We start from the raw sequence: 12,026 nt of genomic DNA, 5'->3' as shown, positions 1-12,026 counted from the left end.
CCTGCATCTCATGCCCTCAGGGCTGGCTTGCCCGCCCCCATTGCCTCCAGAGTCAGCTCCAAGATGCTGCCCAGTCAAGGTTTGGGGCCCACTCTCCCAAGCTCACACTCTCAGGGCTGGCTTACCTGTGCCTTTCCCATCAGTGAGAGCTCCACTGTGCTGCCCAGACAAGGTGAGGGTCCTCTCTCCCAAGTGCTATAGTCAGTGAAGGGACAGGACCCTTCACCTGCTCTCATGACCTCAGAACCAATTCTTCCAAATGCCACAGGTGGTGGTGGGGGATTGGGGGAGGGCATCTCCCTACACCCAAGCCATCTCAATGCAGACAGGGCTAACTCTCCTGAGTTCTCACATTTGGGGCTGGCTCATCTGTAACCCCTTGACCAGGGAGGGCCAGTCCTACTGTGCTGCTTAGGTGAGGTACAGGGACAGCTCTCTGGAGTGCTGCAACCAGCAAGTGGAAGGAACAGCTCTCCTGACTACTTCTGGGACAATTAGGCATCTCCTGAACATCCATATGGCCCCCGGTGTCTGCTCCCACCAGGGACATCCCCATGTTCTTTAGTGGTGATATGAACCAGGAACGTCAACACTAACCCCTGCCACTGCATAGTCATGGACTCAGACATGGCCCACAGTGGCAGTTCAGGATGGGACCTCATCAAGGCACCAGGTGGCCAGGGTGGCCACTCATAACAGGCGACTCCATTTCACCCTCTAGTCTCCAGTTCCATGATGCTTAAGTGGCTACACTTCTCTTTCCCTCCCACCTGCCCACCACATACTCACTCTTGTGGTGGCTCCCACTGCAGCTGTTAGGGCCCTGGGTGACATCTTCCATTCAAGTGGTGAGGCATTATGGCAAGTGGGTGTCTATGGCCCACCTGTACCATGTGCACCTGCAGGCAGCCTGTGAGTGACATGGTGTCCATAGATCTCTGTCTGTCTTTCTCTTCCTGTGGTGCAACTGCCTGGATGAGATTTTTTTTTTTTTTTTTTTTTTTTGGTTTTTTGAGACAGGGTTTCTCTGTATAGCCCTGGCTGTCCTGGAACTCACTTTGTAGACCAGGCTGGCCTCGAACTCAGAAATCCGCCTGCCTCTGCCTCCCGAGTGCTGGGATTAAAGGCGTGCGCCACCACGCCCGGCTCTGGATGAGATTTTTATGAGTTCTAGCCATAAGACTGCTTTGACCACCAAGCCAGGTATCAAGCTAGGATCCTCCTGGGGTGTGGACGCATGTCTCTCTGGATGCTGCCATGCTTTCTGCCATGATGATAATGAATGAACCTCTGAAACTGTAAGCCAGCCCCAATTAAATGGCTTCCACTTGCTCGCTCTCTGGCTTCTTGAGTTTGATCAGAGGGAATAGTAGATAGGCAATCAGAGGGCAAGAAGAGAATGCAGACAGACACACTGTCACCTCCTTCCCTGCTGTGACCTCTCTGCAGACTGGCTATGCCTCAAAGATGACAGTCTTTCCTACTCTCTTCCTCTAGGTTCTGAGAACCATTTCTTTCCTCCATTTTTTTTTTTTTTTTTTTTTTTTTTTTTGTCTGTTAGTAACGGAGCAGGGCTTCTCCATCCTTTCCCTTCACTCTTCCTACTCTTCTGTCAGGATTAACTAATTGTAGATTCCTCTTAATTGGACTAGCTATTTGTTTTCTTCTTGGACTCTCAAAAGATCTAGGAACTACAAGAGAATTTGACCCTCCAAGTCAGCCCTAGGGCTTTATTTCCTGCATCTCTAAAGCCACGTCACAGGCTCCAGATGGCTGGCTGCAGCAATCTCTTGGGATCAGCAGGAGGCACAGTGAGAACTGATGTAGGTTATATGAGGAGGGGATGCACCATGCGACGTCCCAAAGCAGCGGCTCTAGGAATCCAAAGCCAGAGTGTAGCCACCTAGAACATATAGCAGTGTAGTGCTTAGCCCTTAGAATCAGGGAGGAGGCAGCTACTGAGGCCAGAAGAGTTTGGTAGTCATGGACCTCTAGAGGAGAAGCAACCAAATGTGTTAATGCAGTGTTATTACTATGAATCCAAAAGTCCTACTTTACAGGAAATCATTACCTGGATTCAAGGAACTAGAGTCAATTTAATTTGAGGTGAGTTTTTGGGCAATATGCTTCAAGGGATTGAGCACTGACGGTTCCATCCAAGGGGTCATCAGGTGTGTATGTATGTGCATACATAGTTGACACTGAGAGTCTTCCTTGATCGCACTACACCTATATTGAAAGAGGGTCTCTCTGCCTAACCTGGAGATAGCTAGTTGTGGTTATTCTAGGTAACCAGCTCACCCTGGGATTCTCTGTGTCCTCAGTGCTGGGGTTACGGGGTCCAACAAGCCTACTCAGCTTTCATGTGGGTTTTGGAATTTGAACTCTGGACCTTGCATAGCAAGCATTTTATCCACAGAACCAGCTTCCAAGTTCTTGGTCAATGTAAAAAACCTTCCACAAAACTCAATACCAATTGCTTCAGAGAAGAACATCAGCACTGTTTTAATTTTTAAATAGCCTCCAGGCAAGTCTTCAATTTTAACAACTTTTGAATGTTTCATGTTTAAGCTTAGGATGTTGAATTGGATGTTGAATTCTGTGGCTCTGGGTATGTGGGAACTGAGGTGTTAGTTCAGAATCTGGGACCTACTGCTATTCTGACTTATGGAAGCCTCATGTATTGCTTCGTTCAGCAGTGATAGGGGCTTCATCAAAGCAATTTGTGAGCAGAGTCTCCCAGATAATGTGCAAAGCACTCCACTGAGTGTGGGAAGAGAAAAGTGTGAGAAATTCCTATTGATTACTTTTTTTCATTTTTATAAACATGTATGGATATTCTGTCCATATGCATGTCTGTGTACCATGTGTGCACCTCATGCCATCCAAAGCCAGAAGAGAACATCAGATCCCCTGGTACTGAAGTTACAGACGGTTGTGAGCCATCATGTGGGTGCTGGGAACGAGCTAAGGTCCTCTGAAAAAGCAGCCAGTGCTCTTAAGTAGTGAGGTCTCTTTCCAGTCCTATTCCCCATTGATTTAAAAAAAAAATTAGAACGAAACTGAACTCTGTGAACCCAAAACTTAAGAACAGACACTGTCATCTTTGAGTGGCCTGAGGAGTGTTCCTCCTGAGAAGCAGATTCTGCAAGGGTGGAGCAGGATTGTGTCAATGGTGGCAGTGCATCTCTCCTAGGTACAGTAGATTTAGGAACTAAACCACGTATTCCAAAATGGACATGTGGTTTAAGACCTCTGAGAAGCGATGGGTGGGTAGAATGTACTAACAAGGAGAGTTGAATGGCCAGGGCAGAAGGCCACAGTGGCAGTGTCTCTTCTAGAACATTCTCTCTTCCAATGAGGTTACAAGGAATTGTACAAAAACAGATGTATCCTCACATTTCCCTCACTAATGGTGTTGTTTTAAGATACTGGCTAATAAGAATTTGAAGACATCACAGTTTTTAAAGATACTATAAAGAGGTAGACTGTACTTTTCAACCATCTAAATTATGTCCAACGCGGTACTTTAAAGTGTTAATAAATGCAATGGGAAGTGGTGTGTAAAGTCTCTTTTGAGTTTGTTACTTAGTAAGGTGGAAGAGTGACGTTTGTCACTGCTCTTGTCAAACGATGAATGGGAAAAATCTAGTGGCAAGGCTTCTAATCCATTTACACACTAATGAGTCCTAAATTGAAACTTCTATTCCATAGACCTTTCTGTAATTCCAGACTCTTACAGGGGACTTTTCTCTGGGCCCTTATTCTTACTCCTATCTACAGTCTTTCGATGTCCTAACTGAATTCTACCTCTCCATTCCTGGCCCACCTTCCTCTCCCTCCCTGCCCTTACGCCACTCCAAGAATGTGACCTTTCTCAAGTGCTTACATTAGAGCTGTGTAGCACCCTATTTCCCGTCTAGCCTACCCGATAGCTAAACCTCCTGTAAGTCCCATTGGCTCTACATCAAAATGTATCCAGAGTCTGATTATCAGGTCTTTTACCTTTATTATGTGCATCCATCTCTGATCTAGACTATTGAAATCAGTCCTTTGCTCTTGCCTTACCATTTTGCTGCCTGTTCTCCACTGGGGCCAGAGAAATCGTTTCCTGTCTATGTGAAGTCTTGCATGTCTAATGCACACCTTCTAAGGACTTACCACTGCCACTCGGAGTAAAAGCCACATCCCTCAAAGTCCTCTGTCAACTCCTTAGACTGCCTTTTACCCTTTACCCTCTGCCCTCTGACTCTTCCACATCCCTAACCCTCCCTCTGCCTCCAGGTACTCTAGCTTCTGTGGTCGAGTCAATTCTTTAAGGCTTCTACTTCAGAACCTTATCCCTGCTGCCCTTTCTGCTGTCATTCTTTTCTCAAAGGTCCAGACAGTCTTACCCACATCCTCACAGAGGCCTCTTCACTGCCTATAACAGCTGGCCCATGGCTACCTCAACAAGCAGCCGAATTTGCCTATGAGTATCCATTCCTGGCATATAAAGTTGGTGGTCCATCTACACTGGTTCCATATTCATGGGTTCAAGAGAGGCACACAGAGCAAAATATTTGGAAAAATTGAGTCAGTGCTGAACATGGACAGAACTTTTTTTTTTTTTTTTTGGTCATCCTTTAAACAATATAATCTAATCACTATTTTCCTTGTTTGGGGTATATTATAAATAATCCAAAGATGATTAAACCATAAAGGATGTGGGTAGGTTAACTCAACCGCTGTGTCATTTTGTGTCCATTTTTTATTTCATAAGCTGCTATTTTATATGGAAGACTTGATTAAGCATGCAGGTATTTGTATCCCGGAAGTGATCCCCAGCAAATTTGGCAGGATAATTTGTATCTGAATTCTAAAACTTGTTTATTATTGGCCTTTGCTTATAGGAGTGTAGCTTTATACAAATTTAATTTTGTTCATTACTTCCTCAGAGAGCGGTTGGCTCATTCATAGTACTCAATAAGTCGTTCCTGAATGATTAAATGAAGTGAATCCTTATCCTTAGCTGCAAAGGTTGCTGATGGATGCCAAGAAAACTTGGAAGAAATGAGTGATAGAAATAAACCGGGAAGTGGTTGCTGTACAGCTGTTTGCAATGCAGATACAGCTTCCACTTTGAGGCTAGCACATGCAAAGCGCTGTTCTTTTGTGAATGATCTATAGAAAGCATGCCAGGAGAAATATGTTCTTGACTGTAAATAACGTCTCTACTGGAGATGATCTGCTGAAGGAGTAGCGGTTGAAGATAACTTTGATTGAGTGGCTGCTCTGGGGGCAATGAAAAGAGGATGCTGGAGGTCTATCGTCTTAGATAGGGTTTTACTGCCGTGAACAGACACCATGACCATGGCAACTCTTATAAGGACTACATTTAATTGGAGCTGGCTTATACAGGTTCAGAGGTTCAGTCCATTATCATCAAGGATGATGGGAGCATGGCAGAGTCCAGGTAGATTTGAGGTTAGAGGAGCTAAAAGTTCTATATTTTCAACCAAAGGCAGACAGAGAAGACTGGCTTCCAGGCAGCTAGGACAAAGGCCTTAAAGCCTATGCCCACAGTGACACACTTCCTCAACAAGGCCACGCCTCCTAATAGTGCCACTCCCTGGGCCAAGCATACCACACCTATGGGGGTAGTGCCAGGAAATTTATTTGCCAGGCCTTAGTTTATTCAAAGTCACAGAGATTTATCTCTGGCCAAGCTGTTGCCACAGAGCAGTTGAGGCAGAAACGTGCAACATACCATAGTGTGGTGTGAATGGAATGGACCTGCTTTTAAAAAGTGACAGGGTTGTATGAAATCTGAACATCTCTTTTGTATCATTACAGAGAATGATCTGGAAGTCTCTGATGCCACTGAAGATTTTGCAGCCTTCTCTTTTTTGCCACAGACCAAGCATACCATTTTCTGGCCTTTGTGGTGACAAGTGGCTGTGTACAAGGTGTTATCTCGAACCATTTGTAAAGAGAGAAAATGCAGTTTCCGCACACCTTCCCCTCTTTCTTGGTAGAGATGTCAGTTTAACAATGAATCGTGAGCTAAGAGTTTTTGTTTTTAATATGTTTTTGAAAGAAACATATCCAATGAAGAGGGCAATCTGAAAATTGTGGTGAAATATATCTCGATCAATCTATGCATGCATTGCACTAGGTATATATGGAACAGCTATGTCTGATATGGAAGAACATGTCATGAAATTTTGCCTAAGAAATTTTCTTTTAAAGAACAGTTTTAGATGGGTTTTAATCTGGGTCAAAAATCTTCTATTAAACATTTTTTAAATTGAGTTTTAAAAAATATATATATGTAAGTGTACTGGCTGTTTTTTTGTTTGTTTGTTTTGTTTTGTTTTGTTTTGTTTTGTTTTGTTTTGTTTTGTTTTGTTTTGTTTTGTTTTGTATCAACTTGACACAAGCTGGGGTTATCCCAGAGAAAGGAGCCTCCATTGAGGAAATGCCTCAATGAGATACAGCTGTGGGGCATTTTCTCAATTAGTAATCAGGGTGAGAGGGCCCCTTGTGGATGGTGCCATACCTGAGCTGGTAGTCCTGGGTTCTATAAGAAATCAAGTTGAGAGAGGCATGTGGTTAAACTTAGATACTCAGGGTTGGCTATGCAGCAGGCAACTTTACCCTCTGATCCATCTTAATCACCCCAAATAATATTACTTTAAAGCAGTTATTTCAATGATGTACCCAGTGGTGACATATCTCTGTGGTCTTAATACTTCAGAGGCTGAGACAGGATGACAGGAACTTCAAGGCTGGCCTGAGTTACATACGGACATAATACCATCGTGAAGCCCCATTTCCAAAATATTTTTTGAAAACTAAAGGAAAACATTTCCAAAAATCCCATCCTTCCTCTTAAAGTCTAGTTATGTCGGTCTTGTTTATTTAATGTGCCACCAAGACCTTAGCATAACTGATGCCATGTTAGAGGCACCATTCTGACCTTAAAACACAACTCATAGGCCCTGACACCTGCCAAAGCAGAAACAAAGAAGCAATCCAACTGGTCCATATTTCCAGGATTCAGGAAAGTCCCTGTGGTGGTTCTCATCAGCTCATATATTTGAATGCATAGTCACTAGTGAGTGGTATTATTTGAATGGATTAGAAGGATTAAGAGGTGTGGCCTTGTTGGAAAAAGTGTATTACTGGGGGTGGGCATTAAGGTTTCAAAGCCCAGTGTGTGGGTCAGGATATAGCTCTCAGGTACTACTCCATCACCACATCTGCCATGCCTGCAGCCATGACGATAATGGACTAAACTTCTGAAAATGTAAAGAAGACCCCAGTTAAATGCTTCGTTTTATGAGTTGTCTTGGTCATGGTATCCTTTTAGAACAATAGAACAGACTAGAACAGTCCCTAAATGCATTAACTTTGGGGTTTTGACTTTTGTAATTTTGGTTTTTTGTTTGTTTGTTTTTGTTACCTGAAGTAACTCAACAAGAATATGGTTTTTGTGCATAAAAGACAAAAAACCCTCCAAAACAAACAAACAAACAACACCCCTGAGGATTGCGAGGCTGCATGATTTGGAGTCCTCTGTGCAGGTGCTGATCATTAATAAAGACTTTCTTTTTTGCTACAGGAGTGTTGGTATGTGTTCTCTGATAGACTAAACTTGTAACATTCTGGAGGCACCAGCAGATTCCCAAAGACTGAGACACCAGGGTCCATGGACCAACCCTGGAGCAAAGACAGTTTCTAGTGGGTATGAACCTTTAGATATTCCAGGGCTACCTTAGAGGCTCCTGATACCTTTAGCCTGAATGGAAGATTATAGAAAGTCACCTGCAAATGTTTAATCCAGAGGTGAGTGTTTATGACACTGTACTGGCTGGTTTTGCGTGCCACTTTGACCCAGGCCAGAGTTATCACAGAGAAAAGAGCTTCAGGTGAGAATTGTCTCCATGAGGTTCAGCTGTAAGGCATTTTTTTTTTCAATTAATGATCAAGGGTGGGAGGACCCATTGTGGGTGGTGCCATCCCTGGGCTGGTAGTACTGGGTTCTATAAGAAAGCAAGCTGAGCAAGCTAGGGGAAGCAAGCCAGTAAATAACATCCCTCCATGGACTCTTCATCAGCTCCTGCTTCCTGACCTGCTTGAGTTCCAGTCCTGATGTCCTTTGGTAATCAACAGCAATGTGGAAACTGTAAGCTGAATAAACCCTTTCCTCTCCAACTTGCTTTTTGATCATGATGTTTTGTGCAGGAATAGAAACCCTGACTAAGACAGGCACCTTCTAGATAGGACAGTTAGGAAAGATTGGGTACAGCCTGGATCTTGGTGCCCAGGATTCAGGTAAGATATCACCAGATCCCCTGGTTTAAGTCTGTGTGGTGGCTAACCCTATTGCCTGTTTCTGTTGCTCTCTGTCTGTTTTTGTCAGTTTTGTTGGCTAAGATAAAGGGGGGCTGTGATGGAGCAGGAATGAACAGACCCAAGACACCACTATGTGCATGTATGAAACTGGAGTCAGAGATAATTTTGAACTGCCATGTGCATTTGCTAGAAATCAGTTCTGGATCCTTTGGAAGAGAAGCCCATGTGTTTAACCACTGAGCTATCTCTCTATCCCCTCCATTGACTGCCTTTTGGATCAGGTCCTTCCTCTTGGATCAGTGAAGAGATTAATCAGTTTCAGGAAAGAGTTGGGGAAAGTTATGTGATGTCTTCAGGTTTGGATGTCACATGCAGTGATATTAAGCACATGTCTCCATTACTCTTTGGGTGACTTCTGGGATGTAAGAGTGCCCCTTACTTTAGAGTGCCTCCGATGCTCTCCCTTTGGGACCTCAGTTTCCCACCAGTCTTGGCTGTACCACCTTGGACAAGAGCATGGAGGAACAGTCAAAGAGAGTGCCAAAGGCCTGCAGGAAGAGCAGAAGGCAAGAGTAAGCCAGAAAAAAGAGGAAGAGGAGAAGGGTGAGAAGGAGGAGGAGGAGGAGGAAGGTGAGGAGGACCAGGAGAGAGGAGCTAGTGAGAATGAAGGAAGGGAATGGAAAGGATAAAGAAGGCAAAGAAGAAGGCTTGGGTGGAGTCCTGCCTTGAAGAAAGCTGCTTAAGAGGAGGGCAAAGGAGACCTCAAGTGGTAATAGGTAGAAAATGGAGCATTGAGATGAGCCACCTCTAACCAATAGGATTCGTGCAGGAAGACTGTGGAAGCATTTGAAAGTTTGGGCTGGAAGTGCTCAGAGTTTAATGTGCTGGTGTGGGAACTTGGGAGATGAGAATATTGGAGTGAAAGCAGATGATGGAGGCCTGGCTTGTGAAGTTTCAGAGGGAAATAAAGACTTTATCTGGACCATTTATGTGATATTCTGGATTAAAAATTTATGGAGGTCAACCCTTTGCTTTACTGAGATTATTGATACTGGTTGCCTGGGACTGATGAATCAGCTGTAGTGACTGAGAGGTCAGGATCATTAGGGTGAGATCTTTTGAGTTGTATTTCCTCTGGGTAGCACACAGTATCTGTGGTGCTGCTGGTGGTGGTGGGACACACCTCTATCTGGCAACCAAACTTGGTAATGTCTAATTGTCTCCCACACGGTACTAGTTTTAGCTGCATGGACACTGTAGGGTGAATGGGTCATGACGAGAAGCTGTGGCTTGGCATGTGTGGCAGAGTTGGAGTCCCCAAAGAGGACACTGGTGAAGGTGTGGCCTCAGTTGTAGGGGAGATCCCAGAGTATTAGGGATCATGAGATGACCACCAAGGACAGTGACATGTGTGGAGTGGAGATATCTTGAGCCTGAGAGACAGGTTACCTGTGCTGCAGATGGCTGATCCAGAGACGTAAGACTGCCCAAGGCTTTTGGGTCTTAAATGATAATAGGTCCTAGACATTGGATACTGAGCCATTTACACTGTTGGCTATTGGGTTTGCTTTTATTTTTATATGATTCTGGCTGTGTCCTTGTTCTTCCCTCTTGGAATTAAAACAACAATAATAACTTGTTTTTTATTTTATGGGAGCCCCGGTTAAGATCTTAGCTAGTTTAAAGAAATATTGAATTTCTAAGTGATGCATTTTTCGTAAGACTATGAGACTTTAAATATTAAACAGTTTACACTGTGATAATAACATGAGGTTTGGGGAATAAAGGAAAAGTTTAAAATGTTGTGCTTTAATAGTGATGGCCATTTGTGTCTGGTTGACAAGGGTTATTGTAGTTACTACTGTAGTGCTGTGAAGAGACACCATGATCAAGGCAACTCTTATAAAAGAAAGCATTTAATTGGGGCTGGTTTATAGTTTCAGAGGTTCAGTCCATTATCATCACAATGGGGAGCAGGTTGGCATGGCACTGGAGCAGTAGCTAAGAACTTTATAACCTGATCCACAGGTAGCAGGCACACACACACACACACACACACACACACACAGGGTGGTCTGGTTTGGGCTTTTGAAACTGTAAAGTCATCCCCAGGAACATATCTCTTCCAACAAGGCCACACCTCCTAATCCTTCCAAATCAACTGTGGACTAAGCATGCAAATACAGGAGCCTATGGGGGAAGGGGGCATCCAAACCACCATGGGGCCAATCGTGCTCCTCCCTGCCTTCCTGCCTGACTGCCTGCCTCCCTCCCTCCTCCTCCTTCTTTTTTTTTTTTTTTAAATCAATTCTCTACAAAGTATAATTACTGGGGAAGGGAACATTAAGCCATGGCCTCTATCCGATTGTTCTGTGTGCTTTCTGTCTGTCGGGTATTTTCTTGACTGGTAAAGGAGAATCCAGGCCACTGTGGGAGATGCCACTCCTAGGCAGGCAATCCTGGGTTGTATAAGGAAGCAAGCTAAGAAAAGCCAGGGGAAGTGAGCAACACTCCTCTACAATCCCTGACTCCATTTCTGCCTGAGTTACTGCCCCGACTTCCTGAACAATTCACTGTGATCAGGAGGTGTAGACCAAGTAAACCCTTTCCTCCCAAGTTGATTTTGGTCATAGTGTTTATCACAGAAACAGCAAACCAGGACCATGGCACACCCACTGTGTAAGTACAGCAAACCAGGACCATGGCATACCCACTGTGTAAGTACAGCAAACCAGGACCATGGCACACCCACTGTGTAAGTACAGCAAACCAGGACCATGGCACACCCACTGTGTAAGTAATGGTAATCCTACCATGCTTTCTATGCCTTTCTCCATAGGGGGAAGACAAGAGAGGTCAAAGCATAAACCCGATGTCACCTCTGGCTACTGGGTCAGAGCCTCAGTTTGTGTGACTTTCTGGAGGAACAGCCTTCTTGCTGTTGGACTATCCCCGCCATATCAGACCGGCCTTCAGTCAGCCGCAGGCCTTCAGTCAGCCGCAGGCCTTCCAACCCTGCGGAGTCTCAGGTGCATGCTTACCTTTTGCCTCTATTCAGCTTGTTTAGATCAGAAACCCACAAGGCTGTGCTCTGTGTAGTGCCCACCGGCCGGGATGCTTGTAGAAGATGGATGATTGATGGTTGTGTTAATCAGAGTAATAGCAGGCATTTGGCACACAATCCCACGTCATGGGCAACTGTAAATGCAATGACTGGGATGGGCCAGGTTAGATGTTTCTTTAAAAATAAAAGTGAAAATCAGTCAATCAAGTGAGCATACAAGGAGGCCCTCACACAGGCTGTGGGAACAAGGCTTTGTTGACAGCTTACAACAGAAGCACCAATTGTATGTCGGCTGGTAACATTTGAGTCAAAGGGATAGAAGCACATTTGGTATAAGGGGGCCCCTTCCAGGCTTAGTTCACTGGTAACATTAATTCTTCCTGGTGACGAAACACTGTCCACATCCAGCGGTGTGCAGATGCATCTCTTGGGTATGTGCACGAGGAGAAATGGAATTACGCTTTTCAGGCGGTACAGGAATCACCCACTTGAAACGGCAAGTATTGGTGAGGGTGGGGGAAGGTTACATAATGCAGGGGCCATGCAAAACATTGAGGAGGTGCCCCCCAAATTAAAAATAGGATTGCCGTGTCTTTGAGCAATTCTACTTCTGGACACGTAT

The sequence above is a fragment of the Mus caroli genome, unplaced genomic scaffold (assembly GCF_978045245.1).
Source record: "Mus caroli unplaced genomic scaffold, Mus_caroli_1 scaffold_12, whole genome shotgun sequence".
NCBI classification, from domain to species: Eukaryota; Metazoa; Chordata; class Mammalia; order Rodentia; family Muridae; genus Mus; species Mus caroli.
Note: the sequence above shows the minus strand (reverse complement) of the source record.